The sequence below is a fragment of the Phyllobates terribilis genome, unplaced genomic scaffold, assembly GCF_046119375.1.
Source record: "Phyllobates terribilis strain yellow unplaced genomic scaffold, ASM4611937v1 Scaffold_40__1_contigs__length_11209783, whole genome shotgun sequence".
In the NCBI taxonomy this organism is placed as follows: domain Eukaryota; kingdom Metazoa; phylum Chordata; class Amphibia; order Anura; family Dendrobatidae; genus Phyllobates; species Phyllobates terribilis.
This window is the reverse complement of record NW_027362800.1, coordinates 9,558,470-9,575,428: the sequence shown is the minus strand read 5'-3', so window position 1 is coordinate 9,575,428 and position 16,959 is coordinate 9,558,470. Positions and strand designations below refer to the sequence as shown.

Genomic DNA, 16,959 nt, shown 5'->3' with positions numbered 1-16,959 from the left:
TAGACGGAATGTGGCAATGGAACGCTGGCTGCGCGTGTCATAATAGGCTCTGAGCCTTTATATACCTGCGCACAGCAGCAGCCACCTTCAGTCTGCTGCTGGACAGCCAGCAGCAGCAGCAGCAGGAGAGGTAATTAATCAGCAACCCTCCTGCTAAGGGTAGACAGCTGCTCGTTCCACCCCCCCCCCCGCCTTAATTGGTTCTCCTCCCTTCCAACGGTGTTGAGGCGGGTGGGAACAGCCGGGGGTTGAGGGTACTGTGCTAAAAGAGGTGGAGTTATGCAGATCTAAAACGCGTGGATTGCAGCAGCAGCAAGCCGAAAAGTGCAGGCATGTGAGGGATCTAGAGGTTGACAGCATGTCTTCTTAACGGGAGTCCAGGTGGCCATCTCCACAAATGGACTTTTCAGAATCCTTGGGTGGCACCGTAGTCGGAAACCAATTCTGGTTATCGCTTCTCGGCCTTTTGGCTAAGATCAAGTGTAGTATCTGTTCTTATCAGTTTAATATCTGATACGTCCCCTATCTGGGGACCATATATTAAATGGATTTTTAGAACAGGGAGATGGAAAAAGAGCTTGCTCTGTCCACTCCACGCATTGACCTGGTATTGCAGTATCTCCAGGACCGGTGCAGCCCTTCTTTAATGCAGTTTCTAAAATCAGAAAGAATTGAATTCAATGCTTTTTGTTCATTTTGCTTGTTTGTCGGATTTTGGGATGGACTCTTTGGCTTTGCTTTTCTTCTCCTCATTGGATTTTTCATGTTAAAAGTTGCAGAAGCCAGATGACAAGCTCATTTTGGTTCAACTTCAGCAACTGTGCATTGCATTGCCATGTAATGTAATGTAATGCAATGCTATCTATCTAGCTCTCCCTCTATACTTCCTTTTGGATAAACAGACATATTAGGCAAGCATTTTGGAGCTTTCACCTAAATAACTACAGGTGGTGAGATAAGCTGCACAATATAATTGACCTTTCAGTATATTGTTGCACACACACCATCTATTTAGCAAATGCCCTTGTTATCAACAGCAGCCTTTTAAACTCACCTGAGCTAACAGGTATGTGAGCTGGTTACTCTGCTGCGCTTAAAATTTCTTTTTTGGTTTGCTACAATGCCTTTTCTGAAACGTTGTCTCCCTCTGCTGGAACACTGACTTCTTTCATTTAATGCCTGCAGACTATAAAAGAGAAACCAACCCAAAAAGTTTGGTTGATTAGTCTGTGGCATTCTTTTAAACTGTTGCTTATGGCGGTCTCTGTGAGCTTCTCAGTGACATTCAGCCATCCAGGTATCCCGCCTGCAGTAGACGGAATGTGGCAATGGAACGCTGGCTGCGCGTGTCATAATAGGCTCTGAGCCTTTATATACCTGCGCACAGCAGCAGCCACCTTCAGTCTGCTGCTGGACAGCCAGCAGCAGCAGCAGCAGGAGAGGTAATTAATCAGCAACCCTCCTGCTAAGGGTAGACAGCTGCTCGTTCCACCCCCCCCCCGCCTTAATTGGTTCTCCTCCCTTCCAACGGTGTTGAGGCGGGTGGGAACAGCCGGGGGTTGAGGGTACTGTGCTAAAAGAGGTGGAGTTATGCAGATCTAAAACGCGTGGATTGCAGCAGCAGCAAGCCGAAAAGTGCAGGCATGTGAGGGATCTAGAGGTTGACAGCATGTCTTCTTAACGGGAGTCCAGGTGGCCATCTCCACAAATGGACTTTTCAGAATCCTTGGGTGCACCGTAGTCGGAAACCAATTCTGGTTATCGCTTCTCGGCCTTTTGGCTAAGATCAAGTGTAGTATCTGTTCTTATCAGTTTAATATCTGATACGTCCCCTATCTGGGGACCATATATTAAATGGATTTTTAGAACAGGGAGATGGAAAAAGAGCTTGCTCTGTCCACTCCACGCATTGACCTGGTATTGCAGTATCTCCAGGACCGGTGCACCCCTTCTTTAATGCAGTTTCTAAAATCAGAAAGAATTGAATTCAATGCTTTTTGTTCATTTTGCTTGTTTGTCGGATTTTGGGATGGACTCTTTGGCTTTGCTTTTCTTCTCCTCATTGGATTTTTCATGTTAAAAGTTGCAGAAGCCAGATGACAAGCTCATTTTGGTTCAACTTCAGCAACTGTGCATTGCATTGCCATGTAATGTAATGTAATGCAATGCTATCTATCTAGCTCTCCCTCTATACTTCCTTTTGGATAAACAGACATATTAGGCAAGCATTTTGGAGCTTTCACCTAAATAACTACAGGTGGTGAGATAAGCTGCACAATATAATTGACCTTTCAGTATATTGTTGCACACACACCATCTATTTAGCAAATGCCCTTGTTATCAACAGCAGCCTTTTAAACTCACCTGAGCTAACAGGTATGTGAGCTGGTTACTCTGCTGCGCTTAAAATTTCTTTTTTGGTTTGCTACAATGCCTTTTCTGAAACGTTGTCTCCCTCTGCTGGAACACTGACTTCTTTCATTTAATGCCTGCAGACTATAAAAGAGAAACCAACCCAAAAAGTTTGGTTGATTAGTCTGTGGCATTCTTTTAAACTGTTGCTTATGGCGGTCTCTGTGAGCTTCTCAGTGACATTCAGCCATCCAGGTATCCCGCCTGCAGTAGACGGAATGTGGCAATGGAACGCTGGCTGCGCGTGTCATAATAGGCTCTGAGCCTTTATATACCTGCGCACAGCAGCAGCCACCTTCAGTCTGCTGCTGGACAGCCAGCAGCAGCAGCAGCAGGAGAGGTAATTAATCAGCAACCCTCCTGCTAAGGGTAGACAGCTGCTCGTTCCACCCCCCCCCCCCGCCTTAATTGGTTCTCCTCCCTTCCAACGGTGTTGAGGCGGGTGGGAACAGCCGGGGGTTGAGGGTACTGTGCTAAAAGAGGTGGAGTTATGCAGATCTAAAACGCGTGGATTGCAGCAGCAGCAAGCCGAAAAGTGCAGGCATGTGAGGGATCTAGAGGTTGACAGCATGTCTTCTTAACGGGAGTCCAGGTGGCCATCTCCACAAATGGACTTTTCAGAATCCTTGGGTGCACCGTAGTCGGAAACCAATTCTGGTTATCGCTTCTCGGCCTTTTGGCTAAGATCAAGTGTAGTATCTGTTCTTATCAGTTTAATATCTGATACGTCCCCTATCTGGGGACCATATATTAAATGGATTTTTAGAACAGGGAGATGGAAAAAGAGCTTGCTCTGTCCACTCCACGCATTGACCTGGTATTGCAGTATCTCCAGGACCGGTGCACCCCTTCTTTAATGCAGTTTCTAAAATCAGAAAGAATTGAATTCAATGCTTTTTGTTCATTTTGCTTGTTTGTCGGATTTTGGGATGGACTCTTTGGCTTTGCTTTTCTTCTCCTCATTGGATTTTTCATGTTAAAAGTTGCAGAAGCCAGATGACAAGCTCATTTTGGTTCAACTTCAGCAACTGTGCATTGCATTGCCATGTAATGTAATGTAATGCAATGCTATCTATCTAGCTCTCCCTCTATACTTCCTTTTGGATAAACAGACATATTAGGCAAGCATTTTGGAGCTTTCACCTAAATAACTACAGGTGGTGAGATAAGCTGCACAATATAATTGACCTTTCAGTATATTGTTGCACACACACCATCTATTTAGCAAATGCCCTTGTTATCAACAGCAGCCTTTTAAACTCACCTGAGCTAACAGGTATGTGAGCTGGTTACTCTGCTGCGCTTAAAATTTCTTTTTTGGTTTGCTACAATGCCTTTTCTGAAACGTTGTCTCCCTCTGCTGGAACACTGACTTCTTTCATTTAATGCCTGCAGACTATAAAAGAGAAACCAACCCAAAAAGTTTGGTTGATTAGTCTGTGGCATTCTTTTAAACTGTTGCTTATGGCGGTCTCTGTGAGCTTCTCAGTGACATTCAGCCATCCAGGTATCCCGCCTGCAGTAGACGGAATGTGGCAATGGAACGCTGGCTGCGCGTGTCATAATAGGCTCTGAGCCTTTATATACCTGCGCACAGCAGCAGCCACCTTCAGTCTGCTGCCAGCAGCAGCAGCAGCAGGAGAGGTAATTAATCAGCAACCCTCCTGCTAAGGGTAGACAGCTGCTCGTTCCACCCCCCCCCCGCCTTAATTGGTTCTCCTCCCTTCCAACGGTGTTGAGGCGGGTGGGAACAGCCGGGGGTTGAGGGTACTGTGCTAAGAGAGGTGGAGTTATGCAGATCTAAAACGCGTGGATTGCACCAGCAGCAAGCCGAAAAGTGCAGGCATGTGAGGGATCTTGAGGTTGACAGCATGTCTTCTTAACGGGAGTCCAGGTGGCCATCTCCACAAATGGACTTTTCAGAATCCTTGGGTGGCACCGTAGTCGGAAACCAATTCTGGTTATCGCTTCTCGGCCTTTTGGCTAAGATCAAGTGTAGTATCTGTTCTTATCAGTTTAATATCTGATACGTCCCCTATCTGGGGACCATATATTAAATGGATTTTTAGAACAGGGAGATGGAAAAAGAGCTTGCTCTGTCCACTCCACGCATTGACCTGGTATTGCAGTATCTCCAGGACCGGTGCACCCCTTCTTTAATGCAGTTTCTAAAATCAGAAAGAATTGAATTCAATGCTTTTTGTTCATTTTGCTTGTTTCTCGGATTTTGGGATGGACTCTTTGGCTTTGCTTTTCTTCTCCTCATTGGAATTTTCATGTTAAAAGTTGCAGAAGCCAGATGATAAGCTCATTTTGGTTCAACTTCAGCAACTGTGCATTGCATTGCCATGTAATGTAATGTAATGCAATGCTATCTATCTAGCTCTCCCTCTATACTTCCTTTTGGATAAACAGACATATTAGGCAAGCATTTTGGAGCTTTCACCTAAATAACTACAGGTGGTGAGATAAGCTGCACAATATAATTGACCTTTCAGTATATTGTTGCACACACACCATCTATTTAGCAAATGCCCTTGTTATCAACAGCAGCCTTTTAAACTCACCTGAGCTAACAGGTATGTGAGCTGGTTACTCTGCTGCGCTTAAAATTTCTTTTTTGGTTTGCTACAATGCCTTTTCTGAAACGTTGTCTCCCTCTGCTGGAACACTGACTTCTTTCATTTAATGCCTGCAGACTATAAAAGAGAAACCAACCCAAAAAGTTTGGTTGATTAGTCTGTGGCATTCTTTTAAACTGTTGCTTATGGCGGTCTCTGTGAGCTTCTCAGTGACATTCAGCCATCCAGGTATCCCGCCTGCAGTAGACGGAATGTGGCAATGGAACGCTAGCTGCGCGTGTCATAATAGGCTCTGAGCCTTTATATACCTGCGCACAGCAGCAGCCACCTTCAGTCTGCTGCTGGACAGCCAGCAGCAGCAGCAGCAGGAGAGGTAATTAATCAGCAACCCTCCTGCTAAGGGTAGACAGCTGCTCGTTCCACCCCCCCCCCCCGCCTTAATTGGTTCTCCTCCCTTCCAACGGTGTTGAGGCGGGTGGGAACAGCCGGGGGTTGAGGGTACTGTGCTAAAAGAGGTGGAGTTATGCAGATCTAAAACGCGTGGATTGCAGCAGCAGCAAGCCGAAAAGTGCAGGCATGTGAGGGATCTAGAGGTTGACAGCATGTCTTCTTAACGGGAGTCCAGGTGGCCATCTCCACAAATGGACTTTTCAGAATCCTTGGGTGGCACCGTAGTCGGAAACCAATTCTGGTTATCGCTTCTCGGCCTTTTGGCTAAGATCAAGTGTAGTATCTGTTCTTATCAGTTTAATATCTGATACGTCCCCTATCTGGGGACCATATATTAAATGGATTTTTAGAACAGGGAGATGGAAAAAGAGCTTGCTCTGTCCACTCCACGCATTGACCTGGTATTGCAGTATCTCCAGGACCGGTGCACCCCTTCTTTAATGCAGTTTCTAAAATCAGAAAGAATTGAATTCAATGCTTTTTGTTCATTTTGCTTGTTTGTCGGATTTTGGGATGGACTCTTTGGCTTTGCTTTTCTTCTCCTCATTGGATTTTTCATGTTAAAAGTTGCAGAAGCCAGATGACAAGCTCATTTTGGTTCAACTTCAGCAACTGTGCATTGCATTGCCATGTAATGTAATGTAATGCAATGCTATCTATCTAGCTCTCCCTCTATACTTCCTTTTGGATAAACAGACATATTAGGCAAGCATTTTGGAGCTTTCACCTAAATAACTACAGGTGGTGAGATAAGCTGCACAATATAATTGACCTTTCAGTATATTGTTGCACACACACCATCTATTTAGCAAATGCCCTTGTTATCAACAGCAGCCTTTTAAACTCACCTGAGCTAACAGGTATGTGAGCTGGTTACTCTGCTGCGCTTAAAATTTCTTTTTTGGTTTGCTACAATGCCTTTTCTGAAACGTTGTCTCCCTCTGCTGGAACACTGACTTTTTCATTTAATGCCTGCAGACTATAAAAGAGAAACCAACCCAAAAAGTTTGGTTGATTAGTCTGTGGCATTCTTTTAAACTGTTGCTTATGGCGGTCTCTGTGAGCTTCTCAGTGACATTCAGCCATCCAGGTATCCCGCCTGCAGTAGACGGAATGTGGCAATGGAACGCTGGCTGCGCGTGTCATAATAGGCTCTGAGCCTTTATATACCTGCGCACAGCAGCAGCCACCTTCAGTCTGCTGCTGGACAGCCAGCAGCAGCAGCAGCAGGAGAGGTAATTAATCAGCAACCCTCCTGCTAAGGGTAGACAGCTGCTCGTTCCAACCCCCCCCCCCCCGCCTTAATTGGTTCTCCTCCCTTCCAACGGTGTTGAGGCGGGTGGGAACAGCCGGGGGTTGAGGGTACTGTGCTAAAAGAGGTGGAGTTATGCAGATCTAAAACGCGTGGATTGCAGCAGCAGCAAGCCGAAAAGTGCAGGCATGTGAGGGATCTAGAGGTTGACAGCATGTCTTCTTAACGGGAGTCCAGGTGGCCATCTCCACAAATGGACTTTTCAGAATCCTTGGGTGGCACCGTAGTCAGAAACCAATTCTGGTTATCGCTTCTCGGCCTTTTGGCTAAGATCAAGTGTAGTATCTGTTCTTATCAGTTTAATATCTGATACGTCCCCTATCTGGGGACCATATATTAAATGGATTTTTAGAACAGGGAGATGGAAAAAGAGCTTGCTCTGTCCACTCCACGCATTGACCTGGTATTGCAGTATCTCCAGGACCGGTGCACCCCTTCTTTAATGCAGTTTCTAAAATCAGAAAGAATTGAATTCAATGCTTTTTGTTCATTTTGCTTGTTTGTCGGATTTTGGGATGGACTCTTTGGCTTTGCTTTTCTTCTCCTCATTGGATTTTTCATGTTAAAAGTTGCAGAAGCCAGATGACAATCTCATTTTGGTTCAACTTCAGCAACTGTGCATTGCATTGCCATGTAATGTAATGTAATGCAATGCTATCTATCTAGCTCTCCCTCTATACTTCCTTTTGGATAAACAGACATATTAGGCAAGCATTTTGGAGCTTTCACCTAAATAACTACAGGTGGTGAGATAAGCTGCACAATATAATTGACCTTTCAGTATATTGTTGCACACACACCATCTATTTAGCAAATGCCCTTGTTATCAACAGCAGCCTTTTAAACTCACCTGAGCTAACAGGTATGTGAGCTGGTTACTCTGCTGCGCTTAAAATTTCTTTTTTGGTTTGCTACAATGCCTTTTCTGAAACGTTGTCTCCCTCTGCTGGAACACTGACTTCTTTCATTTAATGCCTGCAGACTATAAAAGAGAAACCAACCCAAAAAGTTTGGTTGATTAGTCTGTGGCATTCTTTTAAACTGTTGCTTATGGCGGTCTCTGTGAGCTTCTCAGTGACATTCAGCCATCCAGGTATCCCGCCTGCAGTAGACGGAATGTGGCAATGGAACGCTGGCTGCGCGTGTCATAATAGGCTCTGAGCCTTTATATACCTGCGCACAGCAGCAGCCACCTTCAGTCTGCTGCTGGACAGCCAGCAGCAGCAGCAGCAGCAGGAGAGGTAATTAATCAGCAACCCTCCTGCTAAGGGTAGACAGCTGCTCGTTCCACCCCCCCCCCGCCTTAATTGGTTCTCCTCCCTTCCAACGGTGTTGAGGCGGGTGGGAACAGCCGGGGGTTGAGGGTACTGTGCTAAAAGAGGTGGAGTTATGCAGATCTAAAACGCGTGGATTGCAGCAGCAGCAAGCCGAAAAGTGCAGGCATGTGAGGGATCTAGAGGTTGACAGCATGTCTTCTTAACGGGAGTCCAGGTGGCCATCTCCACAAATGGACTTTTCAGAATCCTTGGGTGGCACCGTAGTCGGAAACCAATTCTGGTTATCGCTTCTCGGCCTTTTGGCTAAGATCAAGTGTAGTATCTGTTCTTATCAGTTTAATATCTGATACGTCCCCTATCTGGGGACCATATATTAAATGGATTTTTAGAACAGGGAGATGGAAAAAGAGCTTGCTCTGTCCACTCCACGCATTGACCTGGTATTGCAGTATCTCCAGGACCGGTGCACCCCTTCTTTAATGCAGTTTCTAGAATCAGAAAGAATTGAATTCAATGCTTTTTGTTCATTTTGCTTGTTTGTCGGATTTTGGGATGGACTCTTTGGCTTTGCTTTTCTTCTCCTCATTGGATTTTTCATGTTAAAAGTTGCAGAAGCCAGATGACAAGCTCATTTTGGTTCAACTTCAGCAACTGTGCATTGCATTGCCATGTAATGTAATGTAATGCAATGCTATCTATCTAGCTCTCCCTCTATACTTCCTTTTGGATAAACAGACATATTAGGCAAGCATTTTGGAGCTTTCACCTAAATAACTACAGGTGGTGAGATAAGCTGCACAATATAATTGACCTTTCAGTATATTGTTGCACACACACCATCTATTTAGCAAATGCCCTTGTTATCAACAGCAGCCTTTTAAACTCACCTGAGCTAACAGGTATGTGAGCTGGTTACTCTGCTGCGCTTAAAATTTCTTTTTTGGTTTGCTACAATGCCTTTTCTGAAACGTTGTCTCCCTCTGCTGGAACACTGACTTCTTTCATTTAATGCCTGCAGACTATAAAAGAGAAACCAACCCAAAAAGTTTGGTTGATTAGTCTGTGGCATTCTTTTAAACTGTTGCTTATGGCGGTCTCTGTGAGCTTCTCAGTGACATTCAGCCATCCAGGTATCCCGCCTGCAGTAGACGGAATGTGGCAATGGAACGCTGGCTGCGCGTGTCATAATAGGCTCTGAGCCTTTATATACCTGCGCACAGCAGCAGCCACCTTCAGTCTGCTGCTGGACAGCCAGCAGCAGCAGCAGCAGGAGAGGTAATTAATCAGCAACCCTCCTGCTAAGGGTAGACAGCTGCTCGTTCCAACCCCCCCCCCCCCCGCCTTAATTGGTTCTCCTCCCTTCCAACGGTGTTGAGGCGGGTGGGAACAGCCGGGGGTTGAGGGTACTGTGCTAAAAGAGGTGGAGTTATGCAGATCTAAAACGCGTGGATTGCAGCAGCAGCAAGCCGAAAAGTGCAGGCATGTGAGGGATCTAGAGGTTGACAGCATGTCTTCTTAACGGGAGTCCAGGTGGCCATCTCCACAAATGGACTTTTCAGAATCCTTGGGTGGCACCGTAGTCGGAAACCAATTCTGGTTATCGCTTCTCGGCCTTTTGGCTAAGATCAAGTGTAGTATCTGTTCTTATCAGTTTAATATCTGATACGTCCCCTATCTGGGGACCATATATTAAATGGATTTTTAGAACAGGGAGATGGAAAAAGAGCTTGCTCTGTCCACTCCACGCATTGACCTGGTATTGCAGTATCTCCAGGACCGGTGCACCCCTTCTTTAATGCAGTTTCTAAAATCAGAAAGAATTGAATTCAATGCTTTTTGTTCATTTTGCTTGTTTGTCGGATTTTGGGATGGACTCTTTGGCTTTGCTTTTCTTCTCCTCATTGGATTTTTCATGTTAAAAGTTGCAGAAGCCAGATGACAATCTCATTTTGGTTCAACTTCAGCAACTGTGCATTGCATTGCCATGTAATGTAATGTAATGCAATGCTATCTATCTAGCTCTCCCTCTATACTTCCTTTTGGATAAACAGACATATTAGGCAAGCATTTTGGAGCTTTCACCTAAATAACTACAGGTGGTGAGATAAGCTGCACAATATAATTGACCTTTCAGTATATTGTTGCACACACACCATCTATTTAGCAAATGCCCTTGTTATCAACAGCAGCCTTTTAAACTCACCTGAGCTAACAGGTATGTGAGCTGGTTACTCTGCTGCGCTTAAAATTTCTTTTTTGGTTTGCTACAATGCCTTTTCTGAAACGTTGTCTCCCTCTGCTGGAACACTGACTTCTTTCATTTAATGCCTGCAGACTATAAAAGAGAAACCAACCCAAAAAGTTTGGTTGATTAGTCTGTGGCATTCTTTTAAACTGTTGCTTATGGCGGTCTCTGTGAGCTTCTCAGTGACATTCAGCCATCCAGGTATCCCGCCTGCAGTAGACGGAATGTGGCAATGGAACGCTGGCTGCGCGTGTCATAATAGGCTCTGAGCCTTTATATACCTGCGCACAGCAGCAGCCACCTTCAGTCTGCTGCTGGACAGCCAGCAGCAGCAGCAGCAGCAGGAGAGGTAATTAATCAGCAACCCTCCTGCTAAGGGTAGACAGCTGCTCGTTCCACCCCCCCCCCGCCTTAATTGGTTCTCCTCCCTTCCAACGGTGTTGAGGCGGGTGGGAACAGCCGGGGGTTGAGGGTACTGTGCTAAAAGAGGTGGAGTTATGCAGATCTAAAACGCGTGGATTGCAGCAGCAGCAAGCCGAAAAGTGCAGGCATGTGAGGGATCTAGAGGTTGACAGCATGTCTTCTTAACGGGAGTCCAGGTGGCCATCTCCACAAATGGACTTTTCAGAATCCTTGGGTGGCACCGTAGTCGGAAACCAATTCTGGTTATCGCTTCTCGGCCTTTTGGCTAAGATCAAGTGTAGTATCTGTTCTTATCAGTTTAATATCTGATACGTCCCCTATCTGGGGACCATATATTAAATGGATTTTTAGAACAGGGAGATGGAAAAAGAGCTTGCTCTGTCCACTCCACGCATTGACCTGGTATTGCAGTATCTCCAGGACCGGTGCACCCCTTCTTTAATGCAGTTTCTAGAATCAGAAAGAATTGAATTCAATGCTTTTTGTTCATTTTGCTTGTTTGTCGGATTTTGGGATGGACTCTTTGGCTTTGCTTTTCTTCTCCTCATTGGATTTTTCATGTTAAAAGTTGCAGAAGCCAGATGACAAGCTCATTTTGGTTCAACTTCAGCAACTGTGCATTGCATTGCCATGTAATGTAATGTAATGCAATGCTATCTATCTAGCTCTCCCTCTATACTTCCTTTTGGATAAACAGACATATTAGGCAAGCATTTTGGAGCTTTCACCTAAATAACTACAGGTGGTGAGATAAGCTGCACAATATAATTGACCTTTCAGTATATTGTTGCACACACACCATCTATTTAGCAAATGCCCTTGTTATCAACAGCAGCCTTTTAAACTCACCTGAGCTAACAGGTATGTGAGCTGGTTACTCTGCTGCGCTTAAAATTTCTTTTTTGGTTTGCTACAATGCCTTTTCTGAAACGTTGTCTCCCTCTGCTGGAACACTGACTTCTTTCATTTAATGCCTGCAGACTATAAAAGAGAAACCAACCCAAAAAGTTTGGTTGATTAGTCTGTGGCATTCTTTTAAACTGTTGCTTATGGCGGTCTCTGTGAGCTTCTCAGTGACATTCAGCCATCCAGGTATCCCGCCTGCAGTAGACGGAATGTGGCAATGGAACGCTGGCTGCGCGTGTCATAATAGGCTCTGAGCCTTTATATACCTGCGCACAGCAGCAGCCACCTTCAGTCTGCTGCTGGACAGCCAGCAGCAGCAGCAGCAGGAGAGGTAATTAATCAGCAACCCTCCTGCTAAGGGTAGACAGCTGCTCGTTCCACCCCCCCCCGCCTTAATTGGTTCTCCTCCCTTCCAACGGTGTTGAGGCGGGTGGGAACAGTCGGGGGTTGAGGGTACTGTGCTAAAAGAGGTGGAGTTATGCAGATCTAAAACGCGTGGATTGCAGCAGCAGCAAGCCGAAAAGTGCAGGCATGTGAGGGATCTAGAGGTTGACAGCATGTCTTCTTAACGGGAGTCCAGGTGGCCATCTCCACAAATGGACTTTTCAGAATCCTTGGGTGGCACCGTAGTCGGAAACCAATTCTGGTTATCGCTTCTCGGCCTTTTGGCTAAGATCAAGTGTAGTATCTGTTCTTATCAGTTTAATATCTGATACGTCCCCTATCTGGGGACCATATATTAAATGGATTTTTAGAACAGGGAGATGGAAAAAGAGCTTGCTCTGTCCACTCCACGCATTGACCTGGTATTGCAGTATCTCCAGGACCGGTGCACCCCTTCTTTAATGCAGTTTCTAAAATCAGAAAGAATTGAATTCAATGCTTTTTGTTCATTTTGCTTGTTTGTCGGATTTTGGGATGGACTCTTTGGCTTTGCTTTTCTTCTCCTCATTGGATTTTTCATGTTAAAAGTTGCAGAAGCCAGATGACAAGCTCATTTTGGTTCAACTTCAGCAACTGTGCATTGCATTGCCATGTAATGTAATGTAATGCAATGCTATCTATCTAGCTCTCCCTCTATACTTCCTTTTGGATAAACAGACATATTAGGCAAGCATTTTGGAGCTTTCACCTAAATAACTACAGGTGGTGAGATAAGCTGCACAATATAATTGACCTTTCAGTATATTGTTGCACACACACCATCTATTTAGCAAATGCCCTTGTTATCAACAGCAGCCTTTTAAACTCACCTGAGCTAACAGGTATGTGAGCTGGTTACTCTGCTGCGCTTAAAATTTCTTTTTTGGTTTGCTACAATGCCTTTTCTGAAACGTTGTCTCCCTCTGCTGGAACACTGACTTCTTTCATTTAATGCCTGCAGACTATAAAAGAGAAACCAACCCAAAAAGTTTGGTTGATTAGTCTGTGGCATTCTTTTAAACTGTTGCTTATGGCGGTCTCTGTGAGCTTCTCAGTGACATTCAGCCATCCAGGTATCCCGCCTGCAGTAGACGGAATGTGGCAATGGAACGCTGGCTGCGCGTGTCATAATAGGCTCTGAGCCTTTATATACCTGCGCACAGCAGCAGCCACCTTCAGTCTGCTGCTGGACAGCCAGCAGCAGCAGCAGCAGGAGAGGTAATTAATCAGCAACCCTCCTGCTAAGGGTAGACAGCTGCTCGTTCCACCCCCCCCCCGCCTTAATTGGTTCTCCTCCCTTCCAACGGTGTTGAGGCGGGTGGGAACAGCCGGGGGTTGAGGGTACTGTGCTAAAAGAGGTGGAGTTATGCAGATCTAAAACGCGTGGATTGCAGCAGCAGCAAGCCGAAAAGTGCAGGCATGTGAGGGATCTAGAGGTTGACAGCATGTCTTCTTAACGGGAGTCCAGGTGGCCATCTCCACAAATGGACTTTTCAGAATCCTTGGGTGGCACCGTAGTCGGAAACCAATTCTGGTTATCGCTTCTCGGCCTTTTGGCTAAGATCAAGTGTAGTATCTGTTCTTATCAGTTTAATATCTGATACGTCCCCTATCTGGGGACCATATATTAAATGGATTTTTAGAACAGGGAGATGGAAAAAGAGCTTGCTCTGTCCACTCCACGCATTGACCTGGTATTGCAGTATCTCCAGGACCGGTGCACCCCTTCTTTAATGCAGTATCTAAAATCAGAAAGAATTGAATTCAATGCTTTTTGTTCATTTTGCTTGTTTGTCGGATTTTGGGATGGACTCTTTGGCTTTGCTTTTCTTCTCCTCATTGGATTTTTCATGTTAAAAGTTGCAGAAGCCAGATGACAAGCTCATTTTGGTTCAACTTCAGCAACTGTGCATTGCATTGCCATGTAATGTAATGTAATGCAATGCTATCTATCTAGCTCTCCCTCTATACTTCCTTTTGGATAAACAGACATATTAGGCAAGCATTTTGGAGCTTTCACCTAAATAACTACAGGTGGTGAGATAAGCTGCACAATATAATTGACCTTTCAGTATATTGTTGCACACACACCATCTATTTAGCAAATGCCCTTGTTATCAACAGCAGCCTTTTAAACTCACCTGAGCTAACAGGTATGTGAGCTGGTTACTCTGCTGCGCTTAAAATTTCTTTTTTGGTTTGCTACAATGCCTTTTCTGAAACGTTGTCTCCCTCTGCTGGAACACTGACTTCTTTCATTTAATGCCTGCAGACTATAAAAGAGAAACCAACCCAAAAAGTTTGGTTGATTAGTCTGTGGCATTCTTTTAAACTGTTGCTTATGGCGGTCTCTGTGAGCTTCTCAGTGACATTCAGCCATCCAGGTATCCCGCCTGCAGTAGACGGAATGTGGCAATGGAACGCTGGCTGCGCGTGTCATAATAGGCTCTGAGCCTTTATATACCTGCGCACAGCAGCAGCCACCTTCAGTCTGCTGCTGGACAGCCAGCAGCAGCAGCAGGAGAGGTAATTAATCAGCAACCCTCCTGCTAAGGGTAGACAGCTGCTCGTTCCACCCCCCCCCCCCCCCCGCCTTAATTGGTTCTCCTCCCTTCCAACGGTGTTGAGGCGGGTGGGAACAGCCGGGGGTTGAGGGTACTGTGCTAAAAGAGGTGGAGTTATGCAGATCTAAAACGCGTGGATTGCAGCAGCAGCAAGCCGAAAAGTGCAGGCATGTGAGGGATCTAGAGGTTGACAGCATGTCTTCTTAACGGGAGTCCAGGTGGCCATCTCCACAAATGGACTTTTCAGAATCCTTGGGTGGCACCGTAGTCGGAAACCAATTCTGGTTATCGCTTCTCGGCCTTTTGGCTAAGATCAAGTGTAGTATCTGTTCTTATCAGTTTAATATCTGATACGTCCCCTATCTGGGGACCATATATTAAATGGATTTTTAGAACAGGGAGATGGAAAAAGAGCTTGCTCTGTCCACTCCACGCATTGACCTGGTATTGCAGTATCTCCAGGACCGGTGCACCCCTTCTTTAATGCAGTTTCTAAAATCAGAAAGAATTGAATTCAATGCTTTTTGTTCATTTTGCTTGTTTGTCGGATTTTGGGATGGACTCTTTGGCTTTGCTTTTCTTCTCCTCATTGGATTTTTCATGTTAAAAGTTGCAGAAGCCAGATGACAAGCTCATTTTGGTTCAACTTCAGCAACTGTGCATTGCATTGCCATGTAATGTAATGTAATGCAATGCTATCTATCTAGCTCTCCCTCTATACTTCCTTTTGGATAAACAGACATATTAGGCAAGCATTTTGGAGCTTTCACCTAAATAACTACAGGTGGTGAGATAAGCTGCACAATATAATTGACCTTTCAGTATATTGTTGCACACACACCATCTATTTAGCAAATGCCCTTGTTATCAACAGCAGCCTTTTAAACTCACCTGAGCTAACAGGTATGTGAGCTGGTTACTCTGCTGCGCTTAAAATTTCTTTTTTGGTTTGCTACAATGCCTTTTCTGAAACGTTGTCTCCCTCTGCTGGAACACTGACTTCTTTCATTTAATGCCTGCAGACTATAAAAGAGAAACCAACCCAAAAAGTTTGGTTGATTAGTCTGTGGCATTCTTTTAAACTGTTGCTTATGGCGGTCTCTGTGAGCTTCTCAGTGACATTCAGCCATCCAGGTATCCCGCCTGCAGTAGACGGAATGTGGCAATGGAACGCTGGCTGCGCGTGTCATAATAGGCTCTGAGCCTTTATATACCTGCGCACAGCAGCAGCCACCTTCAGTCTGCTGCTGGACAGCCAGCAGCAGCAGCAGCAGGAGAGGTAATTAATCAGCAACCCTCCTGCTAAGGGTAGACAGCTGCTCGTTCCACCCCCCCCCCCCCGCCTTAATTGGTTCTCCTCCCTTCCAACGGTGTTGAGGCGGGTGGGAACAGCCGGGGGTTGAGGGTACTGTGCTAAAAGAGGTGGAGTTATGCAGATCTAAAACGCGTGGATTGCAGCAGCAGCAAGCCGAAAAGTGCAGGCATGTGAGGGATCTAGAGGTTGACAGCATGTCTTCTTAACGGGAGTCCAGGTGGCCATCTCCACAAATGGACTTTTCAGAATCCTTGGGTGGCACCGTAGTCGGAAACCAATTCTGGTTATCGCTTCTCGGCCTTTTGGCTAAGATCAAGTGTAGTATCTGTTCTTATCAGTTTAATATCTGATACGTCCCCTATCTGGGGACCATATATTAAATGGATTTTTAGAACAGGGAGATGGAAAAAGAGCTTGCTCTGTCCACTCCACGCATTGACCTGGTATTGCAGTATCTCCAGGACCGGTGCACCCCTTCTTTAATGCAGTTTCTAAAATCAGAAAGAATTGAATTCAATGCTTTTTGTTCATTTTGCTTGTTTGTCGGATTTTGGGATGGACTCTTTGGCTTTGCTTTTCTTCTCCTCATTGGATTTTTCATGTTAAAAGTTGCAGAAGCCAGATGACAAGCTCATTTTGGTTCAACTTCAGCAACTGTGCATTGCATTGCCATGTAATGTAATGTAATGCAATGCTATCTATCTAGCTCTCCCTCTATACTTCCTTTTGGATAAACAGACATATTAGGCAAGCATTTTGGAGCTTTCACCTAAATAACTACAGGTGGTGAGATAAGCTGCACAATATAATTGACCTTTCAGTATATTGTTGCACACACACCATCTATTTAGCAAATGCCCTTGTTATCAACAGCAGCCTTTTAAACTCACCTGAGCTAACAGGTATGTGAGCTGGTTACTCTGCTGCGCTTAAAATTTCTTTTTTGGTTTGCTACAATGCCTTTTCTGAAACGTTGTCTCCCTCTGCTGGAACACTGACTTCTTTCATTTAATGCCTGCAGACTATAAAAGAGAAACCAACCCAAAAAGT

At 45.2% G+C, this 16,959-nt stretch overlaps 13 non-coding genes across 13 annotated transcripts; all 13 read left to right on the top strand.

Moving 5' to 3' along the window:
* The first annotated feature begins 450 nt into the window (after positions 1–450).
* On the top strand, positions 451–641 carry LOC141184215 (U2 spliceosomal RNA). Its single transcript, XR_012258992.1, has one exon. It is a non-coding gene; the product is annotated as a U2 spliceosomal RNA (small nuclear RNA).
* Positions 642–1,760: 1,119 nt separating this feature from the next.
* Positions 1,761–1,951, top strand: LOC141190255 (U2 spliceosomal RNA). Its single transcript, XR_012264284.1, has one exon. It is a non-coding gene; the product is annotated as a U2 spliceosomal RNA (small nuclear RNA).
* Positions 1,952–3,072: 1,121 nt separating this feature from the next.
* On the top strand, positions 3,073–3,263 carry LOC141190254 (U2 spliceosomal RNA). The gene has a single exon (XR_012264283.1). It is a non-coding gene; the product is annotated as a U2 spliceosomal RNA (small nuclear RNA).
* A 1,112-nt stretch (positions 3,264–4,375) lies between these two features.
* On the top strand, positions 4,376–4,566 carry LOC141190253 (U2 spliceosomal RNA). The gene has a single exon (XR_012264282.1). It is a non-coding gene; the product is annotated as a U2 spliceosomal RNA (small nuclear RNA).
* A 1,122-nt stretch (positions 4,567–5,688) lies between these two features.
* On the top strand, positions 5,689–5,879 carry LOC141190252 (U2 spliceosomal RNA). The gene has a single exon (XR_012264281.1). It is a non-coding gene; the product is annotated as a U2 spliceosomal RNA (small nuclear RNA).
* Positions 5,880–7,002: 1,123 nt separating this feature from the next.
* On the top strand, positions 7,003–7,193 carry LOC141190251 (U2 spliceosomal RNA). The gene has a single exon (XR_012264280.1). It is a non-coding gene; the product is annotated as a U2 spliceosomal RNA (small nuclear RNA).
* Positions 7,194–8,316: 1,123 nt separating this feature from the next.
* Positions 8,317–8,507, top strand: LOC141190249 (U2 spliceosomal RNA). The gene has a single exon (XR_012264278.1). It is a non-coding gene; the product is annotated as a U2 spliceosomal RNA (small nuclear RNA).
* Positions 8,508–9,632: 1,125 nt separating this feature from the next.
* LOC141190248 (U2 spliceosomal RNA) lies at positions 9,633–9,823 on the top strand. The gene has a single exon (XR_012264277.1). It is a non-coding gene; the product is annotated as a U2 spliceosomal RNA (small nuclear RNA).
* A 1,123-nt stretch (positions 9,824–10,946) lies between these two features.
* Positions 10,947–11,137, top strand: LOC141190247 (U2 spliceosomal RNA). Its single transcript, XR_012264276.1, has one exon. It is a non-coding gene; the product is annotated as a U2 spliceosomal RNA (small nuclear RNA).
* Positions 11,138–12,256: 1,119 nt separating this feature from the next.
* On the top strand, positions 12,257–12,447 carry LOC141190246 (U2 spliceosomal RNA). The gene has a single exon (XR_012264275.1). It is a non-coding gene; the product is annotated as a U2 spliceosomal RNA (small nuclear RNA).
* A 1,120-nt stretch (positions 12,448–13,567) lies between these two features.
* On the top strand, positions 13,568–13,758 carry LOC141190245 (U2 spliceosomal RNA). Its single transcript, XR_012264274.1, has one exon. It is a non-coding gene; the product is annotated as a U2 spliceosomal RNA (small nuclear RNA).
* A 1,123-nt stretch (positions 13,759–14,881) lies between these two features.
* LOC141190244 (U2 spliceosomal RNA) lies at positions 14,882–15,072 on the top strand. The gene has a single exon (XR_012264273.1). It is a non-coding gene; the product is annotated as a U2 spliceosomal RNA (small nuclear RNA).
* Positions 15,073–16,195: 1,123 nt separating this feature from the next.
* Positions 16,196–16,386, top strand: LOC141190243 (U2 spliceosomal RNA). The gene has a single exon (XR_012264272.1). It is a non-coding gene; the product is annotated as a U2 spliceosomal RNA (small nuclear RNA).
* Positions 16,387–16,959: the final 573 nt, after the last annotated feature.